The sequence below is a fragment of the Amblyraja radiata genome, chromosome 12, assembly GCF_010909765.2.
Source record: "Amblyraja radiata isolate CabotCenter1 chromosome 12, sAmbRad1.1.pri, whole genome shotgun sequence".
NCBI lineage: Eukaryota > Metazoa > Chordata > Chondrichthyes > Rajiformes > Rajidae > Amblyraja > Amblyraja radiata.
Genome location: NC_045967.1, coordinates 12,644,530 through 12,666,436, shown reverse-complemented (window position 1 = coordinate 12,666,436; position 21,907 = coordinate 12,644,530). Strand labels below are relative to the sequence as shown.

Below are 21,907 nucleotides of genomic sequence, written 5' to 3'. Positions count from 1 at the left end.
GGAGGCAGGTTCTCTGGATGCTTTCAAGAGAGAGCTAGATAGGGCTCTTAAAAATAGCAAAGTTAGGGGATATGGGGAGAAGGCAGGAACGGGGTACTGATTGGGGATGATCAGCCATGATCACATTTAATGGTGGTGCTGGTTCGAAGGGCCGAATGGCCTACTCCTGCACCTATTGTCTATTGTCTATTGATAAAATGTGTAGGAACTGCAAATGCCGGTTTACACTAAAGATAGACACAAAATGCTGTAGTACCTCAGCAGGTCGGGTAGCATTTCTGGAGAAATGGTATGGGTGATGTTTCGGGTCAAGACCCTTCTTCAGACCTAAGTATGCTGGGTTAAGTTAAGTATGAGTTAAATATGAATGGGTTAGAACAGAGGTGGGGAACCTGCGGCCTAAAAGCCAAATGTGGTCTCTAGGCCATTAAGTGCGGCCTTTTGAATGAATCCAAATTTTGTAGAACAAATCCTATTATTTTTATTAATATGTTTTTATTCGTCTTTTATTATTTTTATTTTAATCTTAAAATTAACGTATTTAAAATACCAAAGAGTTAAAGAAGATTCAATGAAATAATCCTCCCTGACTAGTGAATGTATGTACAGACGGTGCACCTTCCTTGAAATAAAACGTTTATTGCACAGATAAAAAAGACATTATCAGATCCAGATGCTCTCATTTCTTTTCATTGTATCTTACATCAGCAAAATCTCTGGGCTAAATCTACTATTTTAAGTGCCACTTTATAACAAGTTATAAGTATTGTTAACTAAATTCGTGCAAATGCAACACGGTATCGTCAGTTTCGTAATATGCTAAAGTTGGACGAAGAGGCATTCAGTGTGGATTTGCCGTATCATTGTAAAGTGCGTTGGCTATCGCAGGGACAGGTGTTAGCAAAAGTTTCATCTTTGCAAGAACAGATAGTTACATTTCATGAAGAACAGAATCAGCAATGTGAATTATTGAAAGAAGATTTCCAAATAAATACTGCATTTCTATGTTATATAATGTCAAAGCAAAATGACTTGAATGTTTATTTGCAAGGTAAAACTAAGTCTATATATGATGTGGCAAAAAATCAAAGCATTTCGATAAAAGCTTTTTTAAAAACTCTTCTACTTCAAAATGAAATTTCGGATGAACATTTTCCCCAGTTAGCGAAGGTCATTGATGAGCAGGAGGATTTTTGCGAATCATTTGAAGAATACGCAGCTGTTATAGACATTAATTAAAGAATACAATGAAAGGATCACTGACTTTGAGAATCATGACATCACACTCAAATTAGCATTTCACCCTCACCTAGATGATGTCTCCAAAGCTCCTGAAGAACTACAGATGGAATTGATTGAGCTCTCAGAAGATGACATTTTAAAGTCCTTATTTGATGCTAAAAAAGATCCGATTGAACTATGGAAAAATGCAGTAGAATACCCACGTCTTCATCAACATGCACGAAGAATGCTTTCTTGCTTTTCAACCGCTTATTGCTGCGAATCTACATTCTCCTACCTAACCCAAATCAAGACGCCCTTAAGGTCACAAATGACGGACACCCATCTAGAAGATCATCTGAAACTGCATACCTCCATGTTGCAACCAAATATTCAAATGCTTTCCCACACAAAGCAATCACACAAAGTCATTAAAAGATTAGTTAACTTTAGAATCAACAAATTGTTTTCGTTTTCTTGAAGTTAGTACATAGTAGTTAGATTTTTACAAAATAATGTACGTTTTGAAGTATATCTAATTGAAGTTGCTTGGATGCGGCCTTATTAGATTACAGCTAATTTAGCATTCCAACATGAAAAGGTTCCCCACCCCTGGGTTAGAAACTCTCAAGCTCTCAAGTTTGTTGATTTTCACTCATTGAGCACAACACATAATCTCTGATCTCTTCCCAAGCTTGTGGTCCACAGGCAAAATAAACGCGATGCAAATTTGTTAAAACGTCAAATTGAAGGGAGGAGCCGATGAATTTCCTGTTGATTCAGCAATCCCTCATCACACCATTTCAGATAAGTGTTGCAGATAATCATTCCAGATTACCACATATTCACTGATTCAAGTCAAGTCAAGTCACATTTATTTATATAGCACATTTAAAAAACAACTCTCGTTGGCCAAAGTGCTTTACATTTGTTATAAGAATAGTATAACCAAACAAACTACATACATATATACATATAGCCCTCGCTCAGTGGACGTCAGGAAAGGCTTGGGAGTATAAATAAGTTTTTAGTCTTGACTTAAAGGAGTCGAAGGGAGGGGGCAGTTCTGATGGGAAGGGGGATGCTGTTCCACAGTCTAGTAGCTGCAATCGCAAAGGCGCGGTCGCCCCTAATCTTATGCCTAGACCGCGGGATATTCAGCAGCCCCAAGTCGGCCGATCTGAGGGACCTGGAGGTGGAGTGGTGGGTGAGAAGACTTTTAATGTAGGAGAGGGCAAGCCCATTGAGGGCTTTGTAGACATAGAGGAGGGTCTTGAAATGTATACGGAACCACGCAGGGAGCCAGTGGAGAGAGGCCAGGATCGGGGTGATGTGGTCCCTTTTTCGGGTGCCCGTCAGGAGTCTCGCTGCGGCGTTTTGGACCAGTTGCAGGCGGGACAGGGAAGATTGGCTTATGCCAGTGTAAAGAGAGTTGCAGTAATCTAGGCGGGAGGAGATAAATGTGTGGATGATCTTTTCGAAGGTCATCAAAGTGAAGGAATTGTTTTATTTTAGCTATCGTCCGAAGCTGGAAGAAGCTAGCTTTTACCACGGCATTGACTTGTATCATTTAATGTATTTAATGTGATTGATGCATTTCACCCTAAGGTGCACATTGCAGTTGTAAGGCAACTGAACCATCTTATCACCAACTAGAGAGTGGTCCTCAACTACAATCTACCTCATTGAAGACCGTCAGAATATCTTCAATTGGACTTTACTGGACTTTATCTTGCACTAAACATTATTCCCTTTATTGTATATCTGTGTGGGTGGCATGATTGTAATCATGTATAGTCTTTCCGCTGACTGAATAGCGTGCAACAAAAAAGCTTTTCACTGTTCCTCGGTACACGTGACATTATACTAAACTAAACTAAATGTCAAGTTCCTATCACAGGAATCCTTTGTACTGCTGCGCTGCTCATTCTATACAAGTAGTCTGATAAACATACAGTATATGTTGGCCATGGAACAAAATACATATTATTTATGAAAGGTAATCTACAGTGCTAAAATTTTTATTTTAAATGCAGTTGCTGGAAATCTGATATAAAAACAGAAAATCCTCGAAACACTCAGCAAGTCAAGCAGCATTTGTGGAAAGAGGAACAGCTAACATTTCAGTTCAAAGATCCTTCATCAAGAGACAATGGTCGGAATTGGATTGTTTCCGCTGGAAAACTGGTTGAGGGGAGACCTGATAGAAGTGTATAAAATTATGAGAGGCATAGATCGGGTAGACAGTCAGAACCTTGCCCTCAGGGTGGAAAAATACTGGATTAGATAATAGATGATCTTGGCATCTGCAGATTCTGGTTTACAAAACAAGACGCAAAGTGCTGGAGTAATTCTAGGTCAGGGAACATCCCTGGAGAACACGGATAGGTAACATTTTAGGTCTAACGAAAGGTCCCGACTCGAAACATCACCAATCTATGTTCTCCAGTGATGCTGCCTGACCCGTTGAGTTACTCCAGCATTTTGTGTCTTTTTTTGACCCGAAACATTCACTGTTTCTAATTCTGAAGAATACCCCCAACCCGAAACACCGTTTGTCTATTCCCCCCACAGATGCTGCCTGACCCATTTGAGTTTTAGTTTAGGTTTTAGTTTTTAATGACACAGAGTGGAAACAGGCCCTTCAGCCCACCGAGTCCACACCGACCAACAACCCCCAAAGTGGTCTATCCTGCACACTAGGGACAATTTACAGAAGCCAATTAATCTACAAACTAGATGTCTTCGGAACGAGGGAGGAAACAGGAGCACCCAGGGAAAACCTGCGCGGTAACAGGGAAGACGTGCAAACTCCGTACAGACAGCACCCATAGTCAGAATTGAACCTGGGTCTCTGCCACTGTGAGGCAGCAACTCTACCACAGCGCCACTGTGCCACCCAAAAGTTCCTCCAATACTTTGTTTTGCTCAAGGTAGCGGCATGTGCAGCTCCTTGTGTCTGCATTAACTGCTTCGCCAGCTTTAGAGTCACGGGGGCATGGCGGTAAAGTTGCTGCCTTACAGCAAAATGCAGCGCCAGAGACCCGGGTTCGATCCCAACTTCGGGTGCTGTCTGTATGGAGTTTGTACGTTCTCCCCGTGATCTGCGTGGGTTTTCTCCGAGATCTTCGGTTTCCTCCCACACTCCAAAGACATACAGATTTGTAGGTTAATTGGCTTGTTTAATTGGCTTGATAAAAATGTTAAATTGTCCAAGTTGGCGAAATGCAGAGTGCTGCCCTGCCGACTACAAAATACAGAAGGTTCAGAAGGAGTGAACAAGCTGATAACGCCGACCATTATGGCAGTGTTATGAATTGCTGAATCGAAGAAATAACTAATGTATAATATAAATAATGAGTGTCATTTCAACCAGATGAGCTTCCACCTGCTTTTATCATTAACAATCATGCTCACCCTGCAGGACTGTGTGGAGAGGACCGAGATTCTGTCATAGTCTGCAGGCTTTGCTATCCCAGATGTCGGATGCCGCAACAGAAAGCCCCAACCCCTGTAACCTGACGGCACAGAAATCCTGTCCTATAATCATCTTCTCAACTCGGCTGTCATGCTGCAGATTTATCTCCAACCCAGCAGGTGATAGGAAATTCAACTTTCTCCCCTCCTTTTGACACCGACTGGCTTGGTGGCAAAATAAAAACTGACTTCAGCAGTTAGTGAACGGCCTGATGAATTAGTGCAATTTGGAAGCATGTAGAATATAGGCCAGTGCAGCAGAGGAACAGCCCCTTCGACCCACAATGTCTGTGCCGAACATGAAGCTAAATTAAAATAATCCCTTCTGACTGCAGGTGATCCATAGCCCTCAATTCCCCCGCAATCCACTTGCCTATATAAAAGCCTTGTCAATGCTGCTGTCATATCTGTTTCCACAGCCACCCCCTGACAGTGTGCTCCAGGCACTTAGCACTCACTGCGTAAAAAACTGTCCCGCATATCTCCTTTAATCTTTGCCCCCCTCACCTTAAAACTAGGCCTTTTGTCTTTGACATACGCATCCGGCAAAAAACATTCTGACTGTCTACCTTATCTATGTTTCTCATCGTTTTATATACTTCTGTCAGGTCTCGCCTCAGCCTCCAACACTCCAGAGAAATCACTTCAAGTTTTTCCAATCCCTCCTTGTAGCTAATACCATCAAATCCAGAGTGTTCTGGTTAACTTCGTCCTCTTCAAAATCTCCACATCCTTCATAAGTTTATGTCATTGGAGCAGCAATAGACCATTCAGCCTATCGAGTCTACTTCGCCTAGTAGAAGTCTATCGAGTCTACTTCAGTCATGGCTGATCTATCTTTTCCACTCAACCCCATTCACCTGCCTTCCTCCCGTAACCTTTGACACCCTCACTAATCAAGAACCTGTCAATCTCCGCTTTAAAAATACCCAAAGACTTAACCTCCATGGCCGTCCATGGCAATGAATTCCACAGATTCACCACCTCTCTGGTTAAATAAATTCCTTCACATCTCCATTCCAAAGGCATGCCCTTTTATTTTGAGGCTGTGCCCTCTGGTCCTCGACTCTCCCACTAGTGGAAACATCCTCTCTACGTCCACTCTATCCAGGTCTTGCACTATTCGGTAAGTTTCAATGTTAACCCTTCATCCTTTCTGTAATGGGGTAACCGGAACTTCACGCAAATAAATAATTGGAAGGCAAGAATAATTTCTGTCAGGTCTCTGAAATGTTACAAAGTGTTTCTTGATGAGTGCCCACCCAGGAGAATGAGGCAAGCAGATACCAAATGCCTTCTTCACCATACTTTTCACCTGATCATGGAACTATGTACCTGCACCCCTAGGTCTCTCTGTTCTACAACACTCCCCAAAGCCGTAGAACCATTGGGATTGGTGGTATCTTATGACTTCTACCACATCAACCTCCATAGCAACATAAGAGTGGAAGGTCATGTTACAGGCTGTACATATTTCGAAAGGTGTCCTTTTTATTAATGTACGATAAGGTACATTCGGGACATATTGCCATTATTGTCTCTTGAGGCAAAACTTCCCAAAGCACTTCACTTAATAGCAGAAGATAGACACAAAATGCTGAAGTAACGCAGCGGGTCAGGCAGCATCTCTGGAGAATAGGTGACGTTTCGGGTCGAGACCTTCCTCAGACTGAGAGTCAGGTGAGGGGGAATCTAGAGCTATGAAAACAGTACAGAACAAATCAGAGCCAGCACTGATGGTCCATTGTTAGCTGTGGGAGAGGTGGTAACGAGGGAATATGAAGAGTGAAGCTAGCAGGACAACTAAGGTGGAGGTGGGACGGAGAGAGAGGGAACACAAGGGATAATCAAAATTAGAGAAATCAATATCCATACCGCTGGGTTGTAAGCTGCCTGACCCGAAATGTCACCTATTCCTTTTCTCCAGAGTTGATGCCTGACACGCTGAGTTACTCCAGAGCTTTGCGTCTATCTTTGATGTAAACCAGCATCTGCTTTCCTTCCTTCTCACTTAATGACTGTTTTTTTAAAGTGTGATGATTGTTATATGGGCTAACTCTGTAAGTAGGTATGTTGCAAAGCCTACCTGAAGCGTCGTTGAAAATCTGTCGCTGTGCGTGTGCGCGATTTTGGCGCCGTTTAGAGGGGGCGGGTTTAAAACGCGATTTTCTCTAAGCTGTTCCAATCGAAAATGTTCAGCCTAGTTAATTATTAACGAAAAATCGCTGGAAGACCCCGTCGCAAAAGCTATTATTAGGTTTAAAGGCCTCGTATAATAGTTATAGTAGTTTAAAAATCAATCTCTAAACCCGCGAACACCAGCAACCGCAGGGTCTCATAAAGCAAACAACTGAAGTTAGGTTGTATATTTTTACATTAAAAAGGGCTTCTAAAGATCCCTTTATACAAAGTTTAATATTGCGAGTAGCTCATTTTGGGCCCATTATATCCCGCAGTATTTTTCTGGGCATTTGGGGCACAAATCTACCGCAATGTGAACGTTCTAAACCAGCGCGTTCCACAGGGACCCACTGGAAAGCTGATTTAAATGGGCATTTATTTACAGCAATTAAACACTAAATTCCTTCCATTTGGCCTATAAATTAATGTAAATGAGATTTAAAAATCATGTTTTATTGTGAATTATTTGTGAATATTATTTGGACATTTAGGCTATTTAAAAATGTTAATCATTTATTAAGAAATGGATAGATGTTTAGATCTAGTAATTGAAGTCTGAAATTAGCTACAATTAGGTAACTAACTAATTATATGCTTTAATTTCAGGTCATCCAAGTAAGATTATTTTATATTTGTTTCAGAATGCTTCAATCTATGATAACTGAAAATTTCATTCAGTTCTCTTAATTTTTAAGAAAGTTATGGGCTTTTGACTGTTCACGATCACAGCTTTTTTGTTATGTCCATAGAAAATCAATAGGGAACAAGATGCTCATTTCCCAGTATGAAAATGGCCATAACTTTTTAAATACTTGAGATATGAAAGTGAATTAGGTGTCAAATTAAACTTATTTTTATGCTTTATCTGATGGGATAAATTACAGACTTGATTTTTTAAATCTCAAAATTTTGTAACATTGCTACTGTAAGCTCAGATACAGTACATCATTCAACAGTAAGAAGTTATTGTTTTCATTCACGTGGTGTGAGGCCTTCATTAGTTGCTTACACCTCTTTGGGAAGTGGGCAAAGTGCAGTAATCTAATTATAATCTTGTTGGCTAATATTTCATGCACGCAACAGCACAGACAATATGCAGACTGGCTTCTTTCACAAACAGGACGGTGATAATCACCAGATCTATTCATCTCCAAAATGGAAAGGTTCTGTACTTTACATCCATTTGAGAAGGGCCAAATTTAGATGAAGAGAGGCCCTAGGCTGTTCCACTTGTGAGGCCCCTCCCAATCCCCCACCCCCACGACTAGAGGAAGATGGTCCACCAGATTGACACCGATTTGCAGCCGAGCGTGGCCAATGAGGTAAGGGGCTGGAAAGCTGCGCTTTTTATATATTTATTTATTGCCAGTGCTAGTGTCGAGTTATTGGCCTAAAACAATATTATTCTGAAATGGAGGGCAAGGAAAATTACTGAAGGGTTGTTTAGAGACAACAGTGCGTTGTGACAGCATATGTAGGAAAGGCCTATGACAGTGTGAAAGATATTGTACACCTTGCAGGGCTCACTTAATTTTTTTTCTCTGTTGTCAGCCGGGCAACCTTGGCAGTTTTTTAAGTTGCCAAATGATAGTTTAGGAGGTCATTTAAGACGGCTTGCATGACGCGTGCGATAATGTGCTCAGACAAAGTGCATAATTACCAGTCGGAATTATGCTCAATGAAGCATTCACATATTATTTCTGCTTCAAATAAAGTCACAAACTAAACATATTCACCAATCAAGACATGATATATATCACAATGACATGCAGCAAAATTACTATACAGTATTTCAACTCTTTTTACACTTTGCAATGAATGCAATTTCTATTATTTCTTTCCACTTCCAAACAAAAATGTGGTTGGATTATTCAGCGTATGATCAACCTTGGTGAGACCAAGCGCAGGCTTGGCGATCGCTTTGCTCAACACCTCCACTCAGTTCGCAATAACCAACCTGAGAACGGTAGGTGTCCTGCCGTGGACGGAGGCCGCCTAGATTTCGAGGCCGCAGGCTTCAGCCTATGAAGCCTAGTGGTAAATCCAGCTCTAGGAGGGCCCCCTAGATCTCGAGGCCCTAAACTTAAGCTTGTCAAGCTTATACATAAATCCGGCCCTGCATTTGAGACAGTGGACGTCAGTTTGATGTCTCAATTAAAGCATGACGGAATGGAAATCTAATCCCGTAGGGCATGTTCTGGGCGTGACGCAGTGTGAAATCAATTGCTACATGCAGCTGTGGACTTAGTGGTGTACATGGAGCACAGTGCAATGTGCAGCTCCGTGCAAAACCCGCACACACACGCACAGGGATGCGTCTGACATGCGTATGTGCAATCGCACATGGTCTGAACCTCGGCAGAGACAGAAGAGGTCGTCCCTCCTCTCCCCCATCAGGCGCACCTCCCTCACACTAGCCCCGTCTGTCACCCTGTTCCTTACCCCTCCTCCTTCCCCCTCATCACCCACCTTCCAACTCTGAGTCCTCTGTCATCCTTAAACCCCCCCTTCTCTCAGCTTGTCCTAGTCCCTGCCCACCTATATCTCTCCCTCCTTTATATTTCAATCCCCCTCTTCCTTCCTTTGCTGATGAATCCTTCACACCCCTTTTGACTCAATTTCACCTCAAGATTTAACATTCAAGAGAGTTTATTGTCATGTGTCCCAGATAGGACAATGAAATTCTTACTTTGCTTCAGCACAACAGAATATAGAAGGCATGAATACAGAACAGATCAGTGTGTCCATGCACCATTATATATATATACACACATGAATAAATAAGCAGATAAAGTGCAAATAAACAGATAATGGTCTATTAATGTTCAGAGTTTTGTTACAGTTGTGTTTAATAGCCTGATGGCTGTGGGGAAGTAGCTATCCCTGAACCTGGACATTGCAGGCCTCAGGCTCATGTACCTTCTACCTGAAGGTAGCGGGGAGATGAGTGTGTGGCCTGGATGGTATGGGTCCTTGATGATGCTGCCAGCCTTTTTGAGGCAGCGACTGCAATAGATCCCCTCGATGGTAGGGAGGTCAGAGCCGATGATGGACTGGGCAGTGTTTACTAGATCGGGCGGGCGGCACGGTGGTGCAGCGGTAGAGTTGCTGCCTTACAGCAGGGGATGCAGCTGTAGTTCAGCCTATCCCACTTACGCGACTTTTTAGGCAACTACAGGAGGCTCTGAGGTCGACTGCAGTCGCCTGAAAAATCACCAAAGTGGGACAGGCCCAAAAGCAAGCCCATGATCAAGAGGCAAGATAAAAGGGTGAAATCACCAAACATAAAACATTGAACAATACAGCACAGGAACAGGCCCTTCGGCTTACAATGTGTTTGCCGAACATGATGTAAAAACCAATAATCCACATTCCTTCATTTCCTGCATGTACACGTGTCTATGCAATAGTGTCTTAAATGTATCTGCCTCCAGCACCACCTTTCGCAGCGTGTTCCAGGCACTCATCACCCTCTGTGTACAAAACAATCTGCCCGCACATCTCCTTTAAACTTTGCCCCTCTCACCTTAAAGCTACGGCCTCCAGTATTTGTTACTTACATCCTGGGAAATAAGTTCTGACTGTCTACCCCTTCTACGCTTCGCATATTTAATTTACTTCTACCAAGTCTCCCCACAACCTCCAGCATTCCAGGGAAGACCATCCAGGTCTGTCCAAGAGTGCTGAAATAATTCAGCAGGTCAGGCAACATCTCTGGAGAACATGGATAGCTGACGTTTTAGGTTGAGACCCTTCTACAGTCTGTCCAACCTCTCCTTATAGCTAATATCCTCTAATCCTGGCATCATCCTGGTAAACCACTGCATCCTTTCCAAAGCCTCCACATCCTTCCTGTAATGGGGCGACCAGAACTGCACGCAATATTCCAAATGCCATCCAACCGAAGTCCCATAATGCTGCATAGTAATAATAATATTCCTCATAATGATTTTTAAATGTCAAGTTTGGAGGTTTGATTGATTTTCTTGTTTTGTATTTGCCCTTTGGTCATTATATCCTTTCAGCACAGTTTTTCTATCTGTAATTGGGAAACTCATGTGTTGCATCTGGGTTTTACAGTTGCTTTTTTGTATCGTTCAAATGAAAAAAAGATTTGTTTTGCAGATGTCAAATTGTGGTTCATTTGTTACAGAATGTGCTAGTTCATAATACAACTTTGTGCAAAATTATCATGTGATATTTCTTCACATTAGTTCTAGTCACACACATGCAGCTGCCTGAAAGTGATATCACTCGCTGAAGATCCATGTGTTTGTTGCCTAGAAGATCTGGTTCCAATGGCACTCTACTGAACTTTTTTGTTTCAACTGAACTGAAGGATTTTAGAGCGCAGGGTTAGATGTATTTTCTCACTAGACTAAGTGGGACCCGTTGGGTCCCATGTTCACGTGGGAGGGCTGGTCCCCCAATGCAATTTCCACCTCTCCACCAATTCCAATATTGGTGGCCAGTGGGGGGGGGGGGGGGGCTTACTGGAGCGCTAGTATGGGTGTTGTGGGCTGGACTGGTTTCCAGAGGGCTAGCATGGACATTGTGGGCCGAATGGATTCTTGGGCTGACAGCTCAAGCCTGGTGGGCTGACAGCTCAAGCCTGGTGGGCTGACAGCTCAGTCACTCAGGCTTGGTGGGCTGGCAGCTCAGTCACTCAGGCCTGGTGGGCTGGCAGCTCAGTCACTCAAGCCTGGCGGGCTGGCAGCTCAGTCACTCAGGCCTGGTGGGCTGGCAGGTCAGTCACTCAGGCCTGGTGGGCTGGCAGCTCAGTCACTCAGGCCTGGTGGGGTGGCAGCCCAGAAACTGCCAGAAATTCTGCCCAAAACAGGTGAGAGATTCTGTGAGAGAGAAGGGGGAGAGGGTGGAGGATCAATTTTAGACATTTTTCATCTTTTTCTGCAGATCACAGCAATGAAGGAGGAAAGTCTATCCTGGCCTGGATCTCACAGGGAGCCAATGAAGGGAGGGAGAAAAATACTGGAGTGAGGTTTAATACTTGCAGGGGGAATACTTACTGATGGGCCAAAGGGACTCCTCCTGGGCTAGTACAGGTCTGATGGGCCGGAGGGGCTCAATAAAAAAAAATCTCAGTGAAATCTCAGTGAAAGGCACTTTTTCGGGACTTTTCCTGGCCTGGCAGGGGCCTTTTGGGCCAAAATGTTCCTCCTGGGCTAATACAGGCATTTGGGCCAAAAGGAACTGGTTTCTCATCTAATAGGGGCCTTGTGGGCTGAAATTAGTGGTTTCGGGCAGACCAAACAACTCATTTTATTTTATTTCCATTTCAATTTCAAGCACAGGGCATGCCAAACTGCTCATTGCATTTTCATTTAATTTCCATTTCCATTGCAGTCTCAAGCACAGGGCAGGCCAAACAGCTCATTGCATTTTCATTTCATTTCCATTGCCATTGCAGTTTCAAGCACGGGGCAGGCCAAACAGCTCATTGCATTTTCATTTCATTTCCATTTCCATTGCAGTTTCAATCACAGGGCAGGCCAAACAGCTCATTGCATTTTCATTTCCTTTCCATTGCCATTGCAGTTTCAAGCACGGGGCAGGCCAAACAGCTCATTGCATTTTCATTTCATTTCCATTTCCATTGCAGTTTCAATCACAGGGCAGGCTGAACAGCTCATTGCATTTTCATTTTCATTTCCTTTCCATTGCCATTGCAGTTTCAAACACAGGGTAGGCCAAACAACTCATTTCATTTTCATTAAGGGCTAACAAATCATTTATTGCATGTACATTGCAGACTCACAGTTCAGTTGATTCACAGCTTAGAATGAGAGTCGTGGCCTCTCCCTCGCGATCTTGCAGAGTGACTGAGTCATGTCCAGGCATGCGGGGTTTTATAGTCCTGCACCCACCCCCCCCCCCCCCCAGGAAGGGGCGTTACCTTCATCGCGGTGATTGACAGGCGAGAGGATCTCAAGGTTTTTTAAACACTCATAACTTTTTTACATTTCATCGATGGGACAAATCCTCAGGGCCTGTTTAGTGGAGGAGGACTGTGAATAGGATGGCCAAAAATCATAGCGATATATTGTAGCATTTTATCTAAAATCAATATACAGCGCAGACAGGAAGTGGTCAAGATGACACTTTTAATTATATACATATCAAACAATGTCAACATTTGGAAGAAATTGAATTTACCTTGACACATCACACACCAAACTAGAGAGAGCGAGAGGGAGAGGGAGAGGGAGAGGGAGAGGGAGAGGGAGAGGGAGAGGGAGAGGGAGAGGGAGAGGGAGAGGGAGAGGGAGAGAGAGAGAAGTTTTGAAGCAACTTGTCATTTGTCAATGTAAGAGGGACAGAGGCAGTGACAGTTCGAAGTTTGACAACGTTGGACTGCAAAAACGTCCCTTTTTTAAAAGATTTCTCCATTCAGTGAGGAATTCCAGTGTGTTTCTGGAGTGCCGTGGGATCGGCAGTGGCTGGAGACCCCACAGAGGTGCGACGCGCGCACGGAGCAGACGTGGCACAAAGCGGCAGAGTGGAGGGGAGGAAACGGACAGTATCATCGTGCCAAGTCTACCCCTGCAACGCTGTCACCAAGACCACGGCCCTTTAAGACCAAAATAACACTCTATGTTTTTCAGAACTGAAACTTGAAGGACTCAAGATAGCGTCAGAAACCTGGTGTTTCTTTGTGTACTGACGGTGGAGTCTACTGTTCTTACACTACAACCACTGGATTTTTGTACTTATTTATGATCGTGCTTATGTATAGTATGAATCTACTGAATTATGTGCAACACAAAGAATTTCACTGTATCTATGTACAATGTTAATAAATAACCATTGAACCCATCTGGTGATCACCCTTGCTCACCTGTATCCACCTATCACTTTCCAGGAATTCCCCCACCCATATCTCTCTTTACCTGGATTCTCCCCCATATTACTCATTGTGAAGAAGGGTCCCAAGCCAAAACATTGTCCATCCATTTCCCTCCACAGAAGCTGCTTGACCCGCTGAATGATTATGTTCTTTGTCTATTTCTCGATATTCCAGCATCTGTGGCCTCTTGCATCTTTTTGAAAGAATTATTAACTAGTAGAGAGGCGGAGTAATTGAGTTGTTCTCTTTCATTCGTAAAAAACTTGATAGTTAATTTAGTTTAGTTTAGAGAAACAGTGTGGAAGCAGGCCAGCCCACGAGTCCGCACATGCCAGTGATCCCCGCACATGAACACTATCCCAATCCCGACTACGAGTGCTGTCCGTACGGAGTTTGTACGTTCTCCCCGTGACCACGTGGGCTTCCTCAGAGGTCTCCACTTTCCTCCCACACTCGTACAGGTTTGTAGGTTAACTGACTTGGTATACGTGTAAATTGTCCCTAGTGTGTGTAGGGTAATGTTGATGTGCGGGTAACATTGGTTGGTGTAGACTGTTTCCGGGCTGTATCTCTAAGCCAACCTTAACTAAACTAACTAGAGACAATTTAAAACTTTTACCGAACCAAATTAACCGACAAACCTATGGTGTATGGGAGGATACCACAGCACCTGGGGAAAACCCATGCGGTCACGGGGAGAACATACAAACTCCACACAAGTTCTATATTATCCCTCTTTCTCATCTACTGCCTACACATGAGGGGCAATTTCACAGTCCAGATGATCTATCAATCCGCGCTTCATTGGGATGTTGCAGGAAACCCACGTGGTTACTATGGAACGGAAACTAAACCGCAGAAACATGATCTCAAAAATGCAGCCAACTCATGAAACTGTTTGAGTTTAGGATTGTAATTATGTATGGTATTATCTAATTTTGATTGAAGAGCATAAAACAAAGCTGTTCACTGCACCTTGGTACACATGCCAATAATGATAAACATTTACAAGTTATCAAGTCCCACATTTGCAGATGTTTCTGGCTACAAACTACCGATAGACTTTCAAAATGATTTTTTGTCAACCACGATCCAGTAAGAGACTATGATGGTTGTTGGTACTAATGGGCCTGTCCCACTTACGTGACTTTTAGGAAACTACAGGAGACTCAGGTCGACGGCAGTCGCCTGAAAAATCACTAAAGTGGGACAGGCCCATAAGGAAACCCATGATCATGAGGCAAGATAAAAGGGTGAAATCACCAAACATAAAACATAGAACAATACAGCACAGGAACAGGCCCTTCGGACTACAATGTGTTTGCCGAACATGATGTGAAAACCAATAATCCACATCCCTCCATTTCCTGCATCTCCACGTGTCTAAGCAATAGTGTCTTAAATGTATCTGCCTCCAGCACCACCTTTCGCAGCATGTTCCAGGTACTCATCACCCTCTGTGTACAAAACAATCTGCCCCGCACATCTCCTTTAATCTTTGCCCCTCTCACCTTAAAGCTATGGCCTCCAGGATTTGTTACTTACATCCTGGGAAATAAATCTGTCTGTCTACCCCTTCTACGCTTCTCATAATTTAATTTACTTCTACCAAGTCGCCCCACAACCTCCAGCATTCCAGGGAAAACCATCCAGGTCTGTCCAAGAGTGCTGAAAAACTCAGCAGGTCAGGCAGAATCTCTGGAGAACATGGATAGCTGACGTTTTAGGTCGAGACCCTTCTACAGTCTGTCCAACCTCTCCTTATAGCTAATATCCTCTAATCCTGGCATCATCCTGGTAAACCTCTGCATCCTTTCCAAAGCCTCCACATCCTTCCTGTAATTGGGCGACCAGAACTGCACGCAATATTCCAAATGCCATCCAACCGAAGTCCCATAATGCTGCATTGTAATAATAATATTCCTCATAATGCTTTATAAATGTCAAGTTTGGAGGTTTGATTGATTTTCTTGTTTTGTATTTGCCCTTAATGCCCTTAATATAATGACATCCTTTCAGCACAGTTTTTCTATCTGTAATTGGGACATTACTGTTTTTCTTGTGTTGCATCTGGGTTTTACAGTTGTTTTTTTGTATCTTTCAAAATGAAAAAAAGATTTGTTTTGCAGATGTCAAATTGTGGTTCATTTATTACAGAGTGTGCTAGTTCATAATACAGCTTTGTGCAAAATTATCATGTGATATTTCTTCACATTAGTTCTAGTCACACACATGTAGCTGCCTGAAAGTGATATCACTCGCTGAAGATCCCTGTGTTTGTTGCCTAGAAGATCTGGTTCCAATGGCACTCTACTAAACTTTTTCCTTTCAACTGAACTGAAAGATTTTACGGCCCAGAGTTAGATTTATATACTCATATCAAACAATGTCAACATTTGGACGAAATTGCATTGACCTTGACACATCACACACCAAACAAGAAAAGAGAGAGAGAGAGAGAGAGAGAGAGCTTGCACCATGGTGTGTGCTGGTGCCAGCCAGTGCAGACAGGAGACTCGAATACGCAGATAATAGGAGTTATTTTGTATTGTTTCTTTATTGATAGTTGATAGTGTTTCTGTGTTTTACTTCTGCTTGCTTGAATAAATAGTTGGATTAATGGTTAAATAAATGATTAGATTTATACACTCACCTCAAATGATGTCAACACCATCCTGACAATGTATTTGGAGGATTGTGTGGAGTTGGGATTGATGGCACATTTACTGTGCTTTTAGGATGGCAATTTAGATTAACTATGCCACTGATACATACAGGACAACCAGAATTTTCGAACATAGAACAGTACAACACATGAACAGTTCCTATGGCTCCCAATGTCAATGGACAATAGACAATAGACAATAGGTGCAGGTGTAGGCCATTTGGCCCTTCGAGCCAGCACCACCATTCAATGTGATCATGACTGATCATCCCCAATCAGTACCCCGTTCCTGCCTTCTCCCCATATCCCCTGACTCCGTTATCTTTAAGAGCCCTATCTAGCTCTCTCTTGAAAGTATCCAGAGAACCGGCTTCCACCGCCTTCTGAGGCAGAGAATTCCACAGACTCACAACTCTCTGTGAGAAAAAGTGTTTCCTTCTCTCCATTCTAAATGGCTTACCCCTTATCCTTAAACTGTGGCCCCTGGTTCTGGACTCCCCCAACATCGGGAACATGTTTCCTGCCTCTAGCGTGTCCAAATCCTTAACAATCTTATATGTTTCAATAAGATCCCCACTCATCCTTCTAAACTCCAGTGTACAAGCCATGGATATGTCCATGCCAAACATGATGCCAAGACCAAATTGTATTTGCCTGCACATAACCCTCCATTCCCTGCCTATCCAAAAGTCTCTTTAATGTCACTATCGTATCTGTCTCACCCACTCCTCCTGGTAGTGTGTTCTAAGCATGCACGACCCACAGTGCAACAAACTTGCCCCGCATAACTCCTTTAAACGTTCCCCCTCAAATCTTCCACCAGGTTTGAGGTTTGCATTTCAGTGAAAATGGCCCTCATCATGTTTCACACCAAAAGCCTTTGTTGCATAAAGCAGCTTCATGCAAACAAATTTCCAGGTTACCCATAGAAAATGATAATTCAAAAACCGGCAGACAGCTATTAAGGGATTAGGTGACAATGTTGTTCAAATTATATGACATAATGCATAGAGCCTTACAAATTAGACCGATTATCACTGCATTTCATGCATATTGGTCTTCTTACACAAAAATAACCTTTAATTAAAGAGGACACCTGGAAAATAAGAAATTTGTGTGGTCCTATTTTCACAGATCCCGCAGTCAATAAACATTATACCGTAATAATTTGCCTCGCCACGACATTTGGAATGTTTTTTTACCAATACTAGTATGGAGTTTCTGTTTTAAATTAAAGTAATTAATCTCATTTCTTTCATTTAAAATGTGACTGTTTAGTTTAGGTTAGTTTCGTTTAGTTTCGCATGGAAATAGGTCTTTCGGCCCACCGAGTCCACGCACACGACACGTACAAACACGTGCAAACTCCACACAGACAGCACCCGAGGTCAGGTTTGATCCTGGGTCACTGGTGTTTTGTGGTACTGTCATAACAACTGCCACTTCTTTGGCATAAAGCAACTGTCACAACTTTGCACTTCTTTTGTTTAAGTCCATACACTTTATTGAGTTTAACTGTGTGATTATCTTAATTCATTATACCATGTTAAATTCCGCTATTTGCCCTTTTTCGAGCATTTTAACTGGTGCAGTACTGATGATTTATGTACATGATATTGAAGTAGGAAATTTTAAAAATTATAAGGAGGATGAGTAATTTATCATCTGTTTAACTCAAAATCTTACATACTGGGGAAACATGATGGGGGAAAAAGAACATAGGGAACCTACAGGTGTTAGTGAAGCAATAAATAATGTCATCATAGTGTATAGGTTGCACAGCTGAAGTGCTCTGGATCAACTAGATACGTGATTACAATTCAAAGAGTCATACAGCACAGAAACAGGCCCTTCAGCCCAACTCGTCCATGCCAACCAAGATGCCATGTCTACACTGGTCCCATTTGCTGCATTTGGCCCATATCCCTCAACACTTTTCCTCCATGTACCTGTCCAATTCTTCCTATTCTGTTCCATAATGTCCTTGCATTCTGTAATCAGAGTCCAATTAACCGATAAACTTGTACGTCTTTGGGATGATTGAAGCAGTGCAGCGTAGGTTCACGAGATTGATCACAATAAAAGGGCTGGACAAGCTAGATGCAGGAAAAATGTTGCCAATGTTGGGCGAATCCAGAACCAGGGACAACAGTCTTAGAATAAAGGGGATGTAGTGCGTGGGTCTCAGAATGAAGCACGAAGTCGTGTTTTGAGAGGCACTTTTTATTACGTTCCTCCCAGTTGTAGGGAAGACCAAACGAGAGGAAGATGGCATCCAAACCCCTGCCTTTAAAGCCTCCGGCTAAGGGCCGCCTCCGGACTGAACCACTCTATGTTGGCACGACCCTTGGGAGCCGCCACAGGACCCCCCCCAGAACCAGAGGCACGAAACGCAGAGGGCGAACGACCCGGCCGGCCCGCGTGCGGAAGTTAGCCGCTCGTGGGGCTTGCGGAGGCATAGGTGGAGGGACAGGACGAGGGACCGGCGGGAGGACAGGTGGAGTGACAGGCGGAGGGAGCCGTGAAGGGGGGCGCCCTCGAGGCCGAGGTTGGGCAACCAGCACCGACTGGTCAATGTCCAGGTGTGCCGGCTTCAAACGGTCGATCTACACCGCCTCCGGCCGGCCCCCCATGTCCAGGACAAAAGTCGACTGCCCGTGTTCCAGCACTCGGAACGGGCCCTCGTACGGCCTCTGAAGTGGCGTCCGGTGGGCATCACGGCGCAGGAAGACGTACGGGCAGTCCCTGAGGGCTGATGGCACGTGTGGGCGAAATGTCCCATGGCGGGACGTCGGGACGGGTGCGAGCCTACCAACTTGCTCGCGAAGGCGCTTTAGGGTGGATGAGGGCATTCCCTGCTGCCCCGGCGCCGACGGCACGAACTCCCCGGGCACCGTGAGTGGCGACCCGTAAACGAGCTCTGCCGATGATGAGGCCAAGTCCTCTTTGGGAGCGGTCCGGATGCCCAGCATGACCCACGGCAACCCGTCCATCCAGTCCGGGCCGGAGAGTCGTGCCTTCAGTGCTGCCTTTAGCTGCCGGTGGAACCTCTCCACCAGACCGTTAGCTTGCGCACCTGGACATTGACCAGCCGGTGCTGGTTGCCCAACCTCGGCCTCGAGGGCGCCCCCCTTCACGGCTCCCTCCGCCTGTCACTCCACCTGTCCCCCCGCCGGTCCCTCGTCCTGTCCCTCCACCTATGCCTCCGCAAGCCCCTGCCTTTAAAGCCTCCGGCTAAGGGCCGCCTCCGGACTGAACCACTCCTGTGCCGAGGGGTTCGACACTATGATGGCACAACCCTTGGGAGCCGCCACAGGGAGGCCATTTAAGACTGAGGTGAGAAAAAACTTTTTCACCCAGAGAGTTGTGAATTTGTGAAATTCCCTGCCACGGAGGGCAGTGGAGGCCAAATCACTGGATGGATTTAAGAGAGAGTTAGGTAGAGCTCTAGGGGCTAGTGGAATCAAGGGATATGGGGAGAAAGCAGGCACAGGTTATTGATTTGGGACGATCATCCATGATCACAATGAATGGCAGTGCTGGTTTGAAGGGCCGAATGCCTCCTCCTGCACCTATTTTCTATGTTTCTATGTTTGTATGATGAAGAAAACTGGAGCACGCGGGGGGAAACCCACACGGTCACAGGGAGAACGTGCAAACTCCACACGCAGACAGCTTTCGAGGTCAGGATTGAACCCAGGGTATCTGGAGCTGTGAGGCAGTTGCTCTACCAGCTATGCCTCTCAGACAATCTCCCAAATGCTCTCACTTGCTGCACCAATTTCCCAGCTGATGATCGTATAAAATGGTGGTGGAATGAGTGGGCATTACCAGATCCTAGCTTGTAAGCAGGCTCTCCTTAGAACACAAAGTGCTGGAGCAACTCAGCAGGTCAGGCAGTGTTTCGAGTTGGGATCTTTCTTCAGACTGATTGCACTGGGGGAGAGAATGCTGGAAAAGGAGATGGGGGGGGGGGTGAGAGAGGAGGGGAGTGGGGAAGGGCGGGACAAAGCCTGGCAAGTGTTAGATGAATCCATACACACAACTCTCAGCTGTATCCTTCTATCACTTGCCAGGCTTGTTCTGGATCCCCCCACTGCCCCACCCCCCTCTCCCCCACCAAAGCACCTATTTTCCAGCTTTATTTCCCCCATTGTAATGAGTCTAAAGAAGGGTCCTGACTTGAAACATCACCTATCCATGTTCTCCAGGGATACTGACTGCAGCTTTGCAGGTTCTGTACCATTGTCCCTAGTGTATAAGATGCGAAACTGCGATAATTATATAACTAGTGTTCCTTGTTGGAGATCCTCAGACTATCTTTGTTCAGACATAATTGGACTTTATCTTGAGCTAAACGTTATTCAGGTTATTTCCTTTGTCACTGTGGATGGCTTGATTGTAATCATGTATTGTCCTTCCACTGACTGATTAGCATGCAACAAAAGTTTTTCACTATACCACGGTACACGTGACAATAAACTAACTTCAAACTCAAACTTAAACATAAACTTAAGGGGGACAGACAGCATCTCTGGATAGAAGGAATGGGTGACGTTTTGGGTCAAGACCCTTCTTCAGACTGAGGAGTTCAAAACATCTGTCTGAAGAAGGGTCTCGACCCAAAACGTCACCCATTCCTTCCATCCAGCAATGCTGCCTGTCCTGTTGAGTTACACCAACATTTTGTGTCTATCTTTAGTTTAAACCATCATCTGCAGTTCCTTCCTACACTTAAACTTAAGGGTCAGCAAGGACTTGGTGGGCCGAAGGGCCTGATCCCCACTGCATCTCCAGAGTTGAATTCAAGAGGTGAAATGAGAGAAGCTGTTCCTTGGCATGAAGGCAGCATTTATCCTTAACATCAAGCAGCTCTGGTTAGGCAGCACTCAATGGGCATTGATTGGAAAACTTGCCAGTGGTTGGAGTCATAAATCACACAAGTGTACATAGCTGTGGCTGCTAAAGATGGGCCATTGCAACCTCAAGAGTTGCTCAGGGCAATGTGCTACTATCTTTGAATTCTCATCGACTGTTATCACCGCAGTCTATGTACCCCCGGACGCTAATGCCAGGCTAGCAATGGAAGAGCTGCAAGCTGCTATCAGCAAAAATCTATCTGCTCACCCAGAGGGGGCATTTATTGTTGCGGGTGATTTCAACCACTCCGACCTCAAAACTGTACTCCCCAGGTTCCATCAGCATATTTCCTGCCCAACCAGAGGAAACAACATTCTGGACTTAGTTTACACTAATATTACTGAAGCCTACAAAGCCCTCCTCCTCCCCCACCTTGGTCAGTCTGACCACCTCTCTCTGTTCCTGCTCCCCAAATACACACCTCTGATCAGACGTGTGAAACCTACCACGAGGACAGTGAAGGTTTGGCCTGAGGGGGCTGTCTCTGTTTTACAGGAGCAGTTTCAGCAGACAGACTGGAGTCTGTTTGCTACCCAGTCCACCTTCAATTCACAAGTGGACATCAACTCATACACCTC

At 44.4% G+C, this 21,907-nt stretch overlaps 1 protein-coding gene and 1 long non-coding RNA gene across 2 annotated transcripts in view; both read right to left on the bottom strand.

Moving 5' to 3' along the window:
* LOC116978948 (melatonin receptor type 1B-like) overlaps window positions 1–21,907 on the bottom strand; it is a 119,599-nt gene that overhangs the window by 28,259 nt on the left and 69,433 nt on the right. The window lies entirely within an intron of this gene.
* On the bottom strand, window positions 453–20,008 carry LOC116978949. The gene is made up of 3 exons (XR_004413602.1): window positions 19,982–20,008; window positions 8,812–8,816; window positions 453–590 (listed from the first exon to the last, which is right to left on the bottom strand). It is a non-coding gene; the product is annotated as an uncharacterized LOC116978949 (long non-coding RNA).